The following is a 13,230-nucleotide window of genomic DNA, read 5'->3' as shown; positions in this document are numbered from 1 at the left end:
TTCCACTGCTAAGCTGTCAATATAGGATGATATGATTGGTTCTTTATAATGCGCTTAATACCCGGAGGTTTCTAAGCGCGGATACGGGGATCCAGCTTGTGTTGCTCAGCGTCGTCTTGCTTCCACGGCGAGCGCGTTGCCCCTGAGCTATCCTCCCGAGACAGGCGTTTTTATAAACATTACAAAGCAGGCGTGTCAAGACACGCATTTGCCTAACACCAGTGCCACAAGCAAAGGATTGTGGGACTTCCCGCTTGGACCGCAGTATTCAACCGCCCTTATCTCATGATCCAGTGCCCTGTAAATGGAGTAAATTAATGTTGGCATTCCCGGTCTGGCTAATATTTGCTACAACGTTGACCTTGTTGCATATTCCCTAACCAAACTGAGGTTCATTGTTGCTTACCTACTTATTACCCGAGTACAAAAGGGTAAGTAGATTGGTTACACTTTTAGAAGCACCTTTCACTTAGCAGGTTGAAGATGAGGGCAGGTAAATGTCTACAGCAACAATTGTTGCTTACCTTTTCGGTGCCCTAAAGCACAGCACACCCATTGCTATATTAAAGCATGCAGCGATTATGTAAAATTTCTATGAGTTGGTAATAGGGTTCCCCTAAGGGAACCAATTGACAGAAGTGAGATAATGAGAACAAACAAGGGCACATATGCTGTTCTCTTGGCTGGTGCCCAATCAGAGGGATATACAATCACATTTCAGCTCTCTTATGTACAGAAGGAGAAATAACCAGTTACATATCAGTCTGGCCCCGTGAACAAGGAGAGAGCGGCAACATAAGGCCACGCAATTCCCCTCTGAACAAGAGTCCCCATAGAAAACCATAGACACCTGTTCCCTCCTTGTTGGATGCTGTCAATGAGGTGTGGCCGAGGTATAGCCCATCCCTAGGATGCAGAGAGCATCCTAAGACCAAGCAAAGCTAATCAACCTCTTCTTTGGGATGCTTACCGTTCATAATGGTCTACAATCACATTTTAGATGTCTGTGCCATACCAAGGTAGACATTTCCATCTGCATACCAGTCTGGCTCCACCCATGGGTGTAATCGAATGGGGAGACAAGGGTGTTTCTCCCCCCAACTTTCATGGCACAACCTTTGGTCCCCCCACATTTGGCAAGGGCCCCTTTCCTTCAGGTGCCATGTCCCCCCAACATTTTCAGCAAAGTTACTCCACTGGCTCCGCCCCCAAGGTTGGCCCACCGCCACATTACTAGGCCATTCTTCTCTGAACAAGAGTAACAATAGCAACTCCTGACACATGCTTCGGGCCCCTTGTGCATCATCAGTGTGCTGAGGCTGAGGTGCAGCACCTCTGTGCACTAGCACCTTAGGGCCCATCTCATGCGCAGGATGGAATTACCCAAATAACCGGACAGACTCAAAGAATATGGCAAAGTACTACTTTATTGTCAGCTCAAATAAAATAGGGAAATCTGGTGACCATACGAATTGCAGCTCACTCACTCTCAGTTACTTTTCCATTACACAAAGGCTTTATACTTTGATCTATGTCAGTTTTGACGTCATCCTATGTGACAAAAAATGAAACCAATTAAGGGGAGTGATTGGCAAAGGGAACACATACACCTACAGTATGTATACGTGTTAATAACATCATTGGCTGCCCCTTATCTTTTAGGCATGCCTCGAACTACCTCTAAATACGTATAATACAGATCAAAGAGATAGAATAATGCAGATTGGCTTCTGCCACGTTAGATAGACCCATCCAGACCTTGGTGAGCATGTCATTCATCCAAGGTAGTGCACCGGGACAACTGAAAAAATCATACCTCACTCAACTGCTAAAGAAACCTTCTTTGGACTATACCGTGTTATGAAATTATCATTCAATTACAGGCCTCTCACTGCCAGCTAAAATTATTGAAAAAGTGGTGACTACACAGCTTCAAGACTTTTAGGACAAAATAACATCCTTGATTCCTTTCAATCAGGATTTAGGGCTGGTCAGGGTACAGAGACAGCCCTGGTGGCTGTCTGGGATTATCTGTTGGAGGTTGCTGATCATGGTGACATCAGCATGCTTGACCTGTCGGCAGCCTTTGACACAGTGGATTTTTATATACTTATATCTATGCTCTCAATATTGCCACCCAAGACCTGGTTCTTTCAAAGCGTGATTTTTATGCAGACATTTTGCCCTTCTTTAGTTGCCTATATCCAGGAAAATTCCCCTATGTGTTAAATCACAAGCATCAAAACTATCAGACTCTCCAACAGGTGAAACGCCTTTATAGGAAATAATTACGTGCGATATGTAAACTGCCGGCGAGTGCTCAAGAGTGTACTCGTCGAAAAGTCAAATGCCAATACCGAAATTCGTGTCGGGCAAGAAGGGCTACCCTCTATCAACAGGATAGTGAAGCCTTTTTGAGATTGGTGAACAACAAAAATTCGGCCCAGGTGTAGACCTTGCTGAACAATATGACAAATCAATCGCAAGCCTGTAAAACTGTGTGGTGTGTCTGAAACTCAATGGCCGGAACATTTTTCACAATTATACGCAGACAATAAATACGCTGAATTTAAATATTCTAAATCAATCTTAGAACACTGGGACCTGGAATGCTCACCTGACATCATAGAAGATTTCATAAAGAAATCTTCTTCCTCACGTGCATCAGGCCCCGATGCTTAAATAATTACATGTTTAAACAAGATTCAGCTAGGTGGGCCTTGATATTGAATAACCTTTTTCAACAAATCATTTGGTCAAAAAGCATTCCACCATCGTGGCAGTCGTCCTTACTTGTTCCGATCTTTAAGAAAGGTGACAGCAGGAGGCCACCAGGGGGTGCACAGGCAATGGCTGCCTGAGTGCACAGCTCCCGGCGAGGCCCGGGAATCCGAGGGGATTGAGCCCCCCCGAGAACCCCCCGCGAGCACAACTTGGGAGACCGACTCGGCACCCCCCCGGCCCCCCTGACGAGCGAAAGAACGGAGCTCGAGCTCCCCGGGGAGCCAGAGTACACAACCCGCGGCGCCTGGGCAGGTGACGCAGCAGGACAGGAGCGGCCTCGGGACCGTGAGTGAGGCGGTCTCTCCCCGGGCGCCCACGGCACCCCAGCCCGACTAGCCCTCACTCCCCCCATCAACAGCCCCCCCCCCAGGGTGTGGGGAACGGCCCGGCCGGGGCCCGGGCCCCCGGGACTTTGGGACTTCGGTGACGCGGCCGCGTTTCGGCCCTCTCCACCCCTCCCCCCGCGGCCCGAACCAATGCACAGAGCGCCGGGGCGGCCCGCGCGGCCCGCGCGGCGAGGAGGCAGCATCAGGGGGACTGGAGCGGCGCCCCTGGGGAGTCGGCGTCCGCCCCCCCCCGAGAGTGAGGAGAAGGAGCGGGGCGGCCCCCCCATCCCCGGGGACAGCAACGCAGGCGTTCACGGCCCGCTGGAGGCCAGGGCAGCGGAGGAGGCGGCACCCGGGGGCCTGGAGCGGTGCCCCCGGGGACTCGGAATTCTCCCCCCCGGGAGTGAGAGAAAGGAGTGGGGCGGTCCCCCCCCCTCGGGAGTTATAATCGCCGGAGCCCAGTGCAGCAGAGCAGGGGGAGCCCCGGTGGGCCGGGGACTCGCCCCCCCACAGGTGAGCGCCCCGAGCGGGGTGGAACCCCAGGAGCAGGAAGACCAAAGGTGGGGTCTGTGGACCAGGACCCAACCCCCGGAGAAAGCACGGCCAGAAGCGGGGGTGACCGGGGTGGGATGCCCCCGCCAGCAGTTGGTGGGGCGTGTACCCGCCCAAGGGTGCCACCCCCCAGGACTCACGGCGCGAGCCACAACGTCCTCCCCCCCCTTGGATTGGAAGGTCGGGCCCCCTTGAACCACCATCCCCCCCCTCCAGGAGACCGGAGGAGGCCCCAGAAGACCACGAGGCACTTGAAAAGGGTGTGAGGCCCCTGCCTGGGAGCAGGTGGGGCCTGTGCCCGCCCCCCCGGACTTTGTCACCCCATTTGGGACACCTGTGGAGCGCACAACCCAAGTAAGGAAGGTCTGGCCAGCAGGGGACCCCCTGCCCCCCGTCGGGGCCGCGGGGATCCAGACGACAGGACACAGGAAAGAATCACATGAGCTGGAAGGAAGCCTTGCAGAGATACCGCTTCCAGGGGGTTGTAAGAGGTGACAAAGGCTTAACCCGCGAAGGGACCATGGCCCAATCTGGGGACGCCACCCCCTCCTCGGCGGCAATGGAAAGGGGCTTCGCCTCGATCCTACAGGAAATAAGGGACATGCGCTCCGACAATGCCCAGAAATTTGAAAAAATGGACCAGAGGGTGGACAAGATTGAGGACAGGCTGCTACAGGTCGAATCCAACCAATCCTCCACAGCAGTCCAAGACATACAATATAGCATGAGGCTGGAGGCCCTGGAGAGGAGGGACGAGGAGAGGGCCCGGCAGATGGACGATTTCGAAAACAGGGAGAGGAGGAACAACCTCAGAATCTTTGGGGTGCCCGAAATGGAGGGGGAAATGGAGAGGGACGTCACCCGAGCAGTACGAGACATCATCACTCTCTTGTTCACGGAGGAAATGACAACCGAGCCAACTTTCGACAGGGTGCACAGGGCGGGGGCCCCCCGGTCGATTCTGGTCCGGTTTCACTATTACTCGGAGAAGACGAAGGTGTTGGAGGAGGCCAGAAAGGCTAGGGAAATCACCTACAACAACGCCCAAGTCTCTATATACCAAGATCTCTCCGCCTACACGCTGGCCAGGCGTAGGATGTGCCGCCCTCTCACACAGGTGCTCAAGGAAAAGGGAGTGCACTACAGATGGGGCTACCCCTTCTCCCTGACTTTCGAATACATGGGCCAAAGATCGACCCTGATCACGGAAGAGGACATAAGGGGAGCCATACAAGAATATGCAGTGGACACGAACACCCGGAGGGGCCCATCGGGGCCGGAGCACGGGAGACCCGGCGGCCCTGGTCCGTCCAGCGAGAGGAGAAAGCGCACCGGCGCGAGGAAATTCAGGAAAATGAACACCCCCTCACCATCAAAGGACGGAGAACGTAACGACGCCGAGGACTGAGCACGGGGGCACCCTGGTGTGCCCGGGTCGGAGGGACGCAGACTCAGAGGATTCACTACTATCAACGTCCCTACGACCTGCAAGTAGGTGGGGTTCGCAGAGGGGTCACAGACGCGGGGGATCTTAGGGGGCTCAAGGAGATGAGCTTCTAATGCAGATTGCCTGGCCGAGGTGGGCAGGCTGGTGGTTCGGCCAAAAGCCAGCGATGGCAGAACTACTTGGCTGGACGCTGGGGCGGGGGGTGGGGGAGACCACGGGAGTTGGGGAAGTTCAGTTACGGTTCGGGGAAGGGGGGCAGTTGGGGTTTTGTCTTAGGCCCACCCGGGGGGAGGGGGTGGGGGGAAAAGGGGAACACAGAGTTGATAAAACGGAGCACAAGGGGAGGAGCGCAGGGGAGGAGTTGACCGAGAGAGAGGAACATAGTGACCATGGCTGACGGGCTGCCTGCCCTGGGGGTGGCCTCACTTAATGTCCGTGGCTTGAATACACCCATCAAGAGGTCCCTGCTCTGCAGGGAATTTAGAAGGGCACACCTGGATTTTCTCTTCGTTCAAGAGACTTACTGGCCACAGGGGAAGGAGCCCAAAATGCGGGGAGGGGGAATAGGCGAGGTCCACAGTGCATCCCACAAGTGCAAAAAGAGAGGGGTCGCCATCCTAGTAGCAAAACATGTGGGCTTCGAGAATGAGGCCACGCTGAAAGACCCTGGGGGCCGTTACCTGCTTGTGCGGGGGTCCCTGCAGGGGGCCCCACTGACCCTAGCTGCCATCTATGCCCCAAACGAAGACCAAGCCCAATTCTGGGAGGAGGTGGGGGACAAACTCAAATACTTCATCCATGGCACGGTGGTGGTGGGGGGGACTTCAACATGGTTCTGGACCCCATCCTGGACAGGAAACATGCAGGCCCGCAGTCCTCCAGGGCTGCGGACGAGATCATGGCGTGCACCTTCCAAAATGTCAACCTAGAACTGGGCCTGTTGGACACGATCCCCGTCCCCAGAACAGACTCCCCCTCCTTTACATATTACTTATCCATCCACACGTCGTTCTCCAGGATAGACTACATCCTGGTAGACGAGACCCTACGTCCATTTGCCTCGGGCCACAGGGTAGACCCCGTCCCCTGGTCTGACCACGACTTGGTCCGAATTACAATAGCAAGGGGAGGTCTACACGAACGCAGAGGGAGATGGAAGTGCAACGACTCCCTGTTAAAGGACGAAGTCCTATCCCAGGAGGTCCTCGAGGCCATCACGGAATTCTTTGACCTTAATGACAACGGGGAGGTGGGTTCACATACCCTCTGGGACGCCTTTAAGGCGACCTTACGGGGAACCCTGATTAAAATGGGAGCCCAGAAAAAAAGGCAAAGGGAGGGCCAGGAAAGGTACCTCAGGGAGAAAATCGCCCTACTCCAACCTGGGGGTTCCCCACGGTTCTCCTAGACCGCGATCAGGTGACCGCATTGGACGACTACAGACTCCAATTGAAGGATCTCCTTCTCCACAAGACGGAGAGGAGTCTCCAACTGGTTAAACAAAAGTACTATGAAAAAGGGGACAGGGCGGATAGGATTCTGGCTTGGAAACTGAGGGAGGTGCAGAGAAGCCGATTAGTGAAAGAGGTCAAGAACGAGGTGGGAAAGGTAGGCTACGACACACCCCACATTGGCGAAGCCTTCCGCCGATATTATGAGAAACTATATTCGTCCGAGTACAATGGGGAGGAGGCGGAGATGGTGGGGTTCCTGAATTCAATCCAGATCCCGGCCCTGACCAGGGAGATGGCGGAGGGGTTGGAGGGCCCGGTGACCGAGGACGAGGTAGAGCGTGCGATTGGAGGGATGAAGGTGGGCACTTCCCCGGGCGAGGACGGGTACTCGGTCTACTTTTACAAAAGGTTCCGCTCGACCCTTTCCCCCCACTTGGTAAAAGTGTTCAACGCGGTGCTGGAGTGGGGGTCCCTTCCGGACTCCATGATGGAGGCAATTATTGTGGTGCTCCCCAAGGACGGCAGGGACCCTAGGGATTGCTCCTCCTACCGACCCATCTCCCTGTTGAATGTTGATGTGAAGATTTTGGCCAACGTGCTTGGGGGACGGTTGGAGGGGGTCTTGCCGAATCTGGTCCACGGCGACCAGGTAGGATTTATTAGGGGGAGACAGGGCTCAGACAACATCCGGAAGACTATAGACCTGTTGCACTATGCCAGAGGTGAGATTTGGACGCGAGCGTCCTGTCCCTAGATTCGGAAAAGGCGTTCGACAGGGTGGAGTGGAGATTCATGGAACTTACCCTCCAGAAAATGGACTTTGGTCCCCACATCAGGGACTGGGTGGCGGCTTTATACAGGGCCCCTAGGGCCAGGGTCCAAGTCAATGGTGGGTTGTCGGAGCCCTTCCCCCTGTTGCGGGGGACAAGACAGGGATGCCCACTCTCCCCTCTAATCTATGTCCTCTCCATGGAACCCCTAGCCATAGCAGTCAGAGCTCACCCAGAGATTAAGGGGATTAAGAGGGGGGAGGTGGAATTTAAGCTCTCCCTGTTCGCAGATGACATCCTGGCTTACTTAGTCGACCCGAGATCCTCGCTCCCCCCGCTCCTCTCCCTGATGGCTACCTTCGGGCGTTTCTCTGGTCTCAGGATCAATGCGTCCAAATCAGTTCTGCTCCCTATGAGAACCCGGGACCCGGGCTTGGACGCTCTCGCCAGCCTGGAAGGAATAACGGTGGGGAAGGCCTCCATTCGATACCTGGGAGTCCTCCTCACTCGGGACCTAACCAATCTAGCCCCTGCTAACTACGACCCCGTTGTGTCAGGAATCACTGCAGATTTAAGGAGGTGGAGGTCAATGATTCTGTCTTGGTACGGCCGCATGACGGCTGTGAAAATGAACATTCTCCCACGACTACTATATCTTTTCACCGCCCTCCCATCTGTAGTCCCTGACCGGACCTTCAGAGTCCTTCAGAATGCGGTGCGGGAGTTCATATGGCAGGGTAAGACCCCGAGAACTGCCAATAGTGACCTGACCTTACCGAGGGAGGAGGGAGGGTTTGGGTTACCAGACTTTCAACTCTATTTCCGGGCCGCCCAGCTACACGTCCTCCGAGAACACATGAAAGAGGGGATGGGCACTTACTGGTCATACCTGGAGGACATGGACGCTCACCCACTGAAGATTCGAGACCTCCTTTGGGCCCCTAGCAAGTTTATTCCGAACAGACTCAAATCCCACCCAACCCTGGGAGTCCTCTGGACGATCTGGAGGGAGGGCCCCCAGACGGCACACCTAACATCGTGGCCATCACCGATGTCCTCCCTTTGGGGTCACCCCCTCAAACTGGGAAGCAGGGGGTTCCGCAACGCTCAGTCGTGGTCGGACTTGGGAATGGAGTGGGTGGGGCAGATGTTCAGGGAAGGAGAATTCCGGCCATATGAGGAACTGAGGGACGCCCTCGGTCAGGGGTCCCTTTCCATATTTGAATACATCCGCCTGAAGGGAATTCTATGTGACCAGGCCTGGAGCCAGAACCTGAAAAGACAGCTGACCCCCTTCGAGAAACTCCTGGACTCGGCAACCTCCAGGAAGGGTGCGGTATCAGGGATGTACAAGCTACTGAACATGGTTAACCTAGGGGAGAGAAGGGGGTTCCGCTCGTTCTGGAATGACTTAGCGGGGGTTGAGATCTCGGAGGACGCCTGGTCGAGAATATTTAAAATAGCCTTCCATGGGAACTCAAGATCCTACAGGGGTGGCACAGAGATCCAGTGAAGTTGGCTAAAATGTACATGGGAGTGTCCCCCGCATGCCCAACGGGATGTGACCAGGTCGGTACGAGAGGGCACATGTGGTGGCACTTCCCGAAAGCCCAGGCATACTGGTAGAAGGTGAGGGGCTGGATCGCCGAGGTTTCTGATGAGCTTCTCCCCCAGAACCCCCTGACAATGCTGCTGGGCCTCCCCCCGGAGGGCACGGACATACCCCGATACCCTAGGATGTGGGAGACAATGTTAAGGGTGGGAAGGGTTGCACTGGCCCAGAAATGGAAGAGCCTGGAGACCCCATCGAAGGAGGACTGACTAAAAAAGGTAAAAAACATATACCTGATGGATAAACTGACGGCAATGATGAACAATGACTTGGGCTCTTTCCAAGCAAACTGGTACGGGGCACAGCAGACATGGGGATGGGATGTGCATTGATCCTCAGGGGGGACAAGGAGTGGACAGGGCCCTTGGCCCGGGGGACGATGGTAGTTCATCAGCCATTCAAATAGTCAACGCTCTTGCTCTTCCTGGAGCTCCAGACTTTCGGAGCTTACATAGCGGCTCCCCAGCAAAACGTTTCTATGAGGACTAAGTTTTTTGGTTTTTCCCTTTTTGGGGAGGGTGGGTGCGACTGGGGTGGGTGAGGGGGGGGGGTTTGGGCCTGTTACTTGCACAATTTGTGAAAATGTTTTGCGCCCTTTTGTTATATTATGAAAATGCTAATAAAACAAAGTTGAAAAAAAAAAAAGAAAGGTGCCAGGGGTTCCCAAGCAAGCTATCACCCCATTGCTTTGCTGGATGCTCCAGGGAAGATTTTTGCACGGCTGGTCTTGAGGGATTTTACCCGTTGGACTGAGAACTACAACCAACGTGATCCTTGTCAAACTGGGTTTGTGGCAGGTTTAGGAACCTCTGTCAACTTACTGACTCTTCACACCATAAAAGCTCAGGACTAAGCGACAAAGCAACCTCTATACTTGGCTTTTGTCAATCTTCATTCCACGTTTGACTCTGTCTCTAGACTCAAATTGATGGAAAAATTACAGTTGGCAAATTGTCCAGTATCCCTGTTTGACATCATTTACGCTTTACATTCATCCACTACTGTAATGGTGCGATTATCTATTCTTGGCCTATTATCATCGGCAATATCAACTTTTAGGGGGCTGAAACAGGGCTGCATCCTGGTTTCGGCCATTTTTTATTTCTTTATCCACGATGTAAGACAAACCTTTCTCCAGATTATTTCTGACTCCCCAAAGTTGAATGGTATAAACATTAAAGCCCTGTGGTACGCAGATGACTTGGTGTTACTTTCTAAAACTCCGGTAGGATTGCAGAAATGACTGTCTGCCCTGAATGGATACTTGGTCACAAATGAGCTAATAATCAACCTTAACAAAACACAAGTTGTTATGTATGCTCCAAGACCGACTAGAAGAAACTTATTTGACTGGAAAATTAGTGGGAATTCCATTTGATGGCTCACCTTTAATTGATTCGCATACCAGGACTTCAGAACACAAGCTCATGACTGCCATTTCCCAAACAAGAATAATACTATATAAATATGGGAAATTCACCATCAGGCCCGCTATGATCTATTGGCGCCAAAATGTATTACCTACGATATTATATGGCCTGGAGACCAAAAAGATGATACTACCTGCAACTCTACATAAATTAGAGTCAAAATTCTGGAGAGGCGTGTTACACCTTCCGCATTGTGTGCCTGGCGTGTGGCTACGTCATGAGCTGGGCCTGATGTCCTTGAATGCGGAGTACCAGTGGAGGCTATGTGCCTTGTTTCGTGAGTGTGTGACCTTTAAAAAAACTAACAGCATATTAGCAACACTATCTGCCTACATGCTGTCTTCAGAACATGTATTTGTCAAAAAGTGGGTCAATTATGTATATAGATTATTGGCCAGGGCTGACATCAGTTTGGAAACTCTCATTGCAAATCCTACAAGAGCAAAGATAAAAATTCATAGATCGGACTGGATTGATACGAGAACTCAGTGTCTCGCGTATAAAGATTTTCAAGTACTAACCTATGAGCATAAAAGACTCAAAGTGCTGGCGCCTTTTTTAAATCAATCTCCCTCCCCGCAAATGAGGACAACCATCTTACGCTTGCGGTTTAATTTATTTCCTACGCGCAATGTTCTTTCCAGAAGAAAGTTGTTGTCTCTGAAGAAGAATTACTGTAGGTTTTGCCAGGATGTTGCAGTAAACGAAACCCTTAAAGACATCATAACTGAATGTCCGGCCTTAATTAATCTAAGAAATACATTTTTTGAGAAGCACATGCCTTATTTCGCTGGTATACAAGTTGACTCTCGATGGTCTGTAATTTTATCTACTAACTCTACAGCCATTCCAATTGCTACTCACAATCTGTTATTGGCCTTAAAGATAGAATCAACTATATTATATTAACTGATGAGATATTGTTAGATGTATAAAGTATAGTCTCGTCTAAAATCCAGTTTTGCAATGCGGAAATCATAGACTTTCACAGTGGTAATTGTACCTACGATTTTATGATGGTTATTTTAAGCATCTTATTTGTCTACTTTTATAAATTTTATTATTGGTTCGAATGTTTTAGAAAATGTAATAATTACATGTACTGTTAATTCCTTCTCGCTATTGTCCAATTATGTTGTTGTGACAATTTTTCCAATAATTTTTGAAAAGTTGATGTAATCAGCTATGACAAAATAAAAAAAAAAAAAAAAAAAAAAAAATATTATCTAAGACTGTTATGGAGCATAAGGGTTCCAAGTGTGTGGATTGCCGGCTATCCGTTTGAGTGCAGAGACTATGTCATTTTTAGGATGTTTTATCTGTCGATCATGTATAGGTTGTGCAGAGATATTGTAAGTTAAATTGGTTTCAGTTGGTAAACAGGAATTCTATATTATTTTATACTTAATTTAGTGGAAATGATTATGATTGATTTTACTATGTGATGTATTAGTACTCTTCTTGATTACAAATTATGATAAATTATTGTTTATGCATATGTATATATTATGTTTTTTCCTTTACCTTTTTTGTTTCTCTGTTCTTCCTTTTAATTTTCTGTGACTTCATTTTTAATTTAATTTTCTAATGTATTTATTGTGTTAATGTTTAAATGAATTTTGTATAATTATTGAAAAAGTTGAATTTTTCAGCTATATTCAATAAAAACAAAAAAATATACATACTTATATCTAGAATGTGCTCAGTGGCTCACATATCTGAAGAGGCCATTCAATGGTTTTCCTCATTTTTGTCTGATCCCACTCAACAAGTTAACTCAGACCCATACCTCTCTGAGGCACTACGAGTGACATATGGAGTGCCTCAGGGCTCCTCTCTGTCACCCCAGCTATTATATATATATAATATATATATATATATATATACGCATGCTTCTTAATATTTTTAATTTGCAGTACCAATTTATATGCGGATGATACGCACATTTATGTCCGGCTAAAACAACCATTGGAAGCAATGGAGCAAGTTCTAAAATGTGCAGAAAAGATCAAAATCTGGATGTTGGAAAATAAACTTGTGTTGAATCCGTCAAAAACAGAGATCGGTATGTTTGGCCCGAAAAATAAATTGGCTAACCTCCTACCTCTGACTCCCTGCCCAAAACTATTTGGAACTGCGACCAAATATAGTGATGGGCTGCATTTGACAGTCCAGTATGAGCTGCAATCTACAAGTCAATCAAATGATAAAATCATTCTACTATGAACTAAACCTTCTTAAACCACTTCTACCTTTTATTTCTGAGACTGACCGAGCTTTGGTGGTGGGAACTCTCACTAATAGTAAACTTGATTACTGTAATGCCTTGCTGTCTGGCACACCAAAATACCAACTACAGCGCCTTCAAGTGGCCCAAAACTCAGCGGTGCTTCTGATTTTTTTCTCTGCCACGAAAGTCTCCAATTTCTGACTTTTGTAGAAGCTTACATTGGCTGCCGGTGCAGCCACGGATACAGTTTAAACTATTGTGTCTTGTCTTTAAGTGTATCCATGGTCTTGCACCATCCTATTTGATATCTAAAATTGTAAAATATTGCCCCACTCGCAGATTGCGATCTTTGGGGCAATGGCTACTGGTAATTCCTCTCTCCAGAACTACTGCTTGGGGAGAAAGACATTTCTCTGTGGCAGGGCCTCGTGCCTGGAACTCTCTCTCTGTTCAATTGCAGCAGATCGATTCTCTAGCCATTCTTAGGAAGCAATTTTAAACTTATTTGTTCAGATAAATTTCCTAGGCCTTTAGGGCAAGTTTACTATGTCACTAATTAGCCGATCTGCGCCTAGATACAGTTCTCTGCCAGGTTCCTTTGTGGATATGTGCGATATAAATGTAA

This window comes from Ambystoma mexicanum, chromosome 9, assembly GCF_040938575.1.
Source record: "Ambystoma mexicanum isolate Mex_15411 chromosome 9, UKY_AmexF1_1, whole genome shotgun sequence".
NCBI classification, from domain to species: domain Eukaryota; kingdom Metazoa; phylum Chordata; class Amphibia; order Caudata; family Ambystomatidae; genus Ambystoma; species Ambystoma mexicanum.
This window is presented reverse-complemented; position numbering follows the sequence as displayed.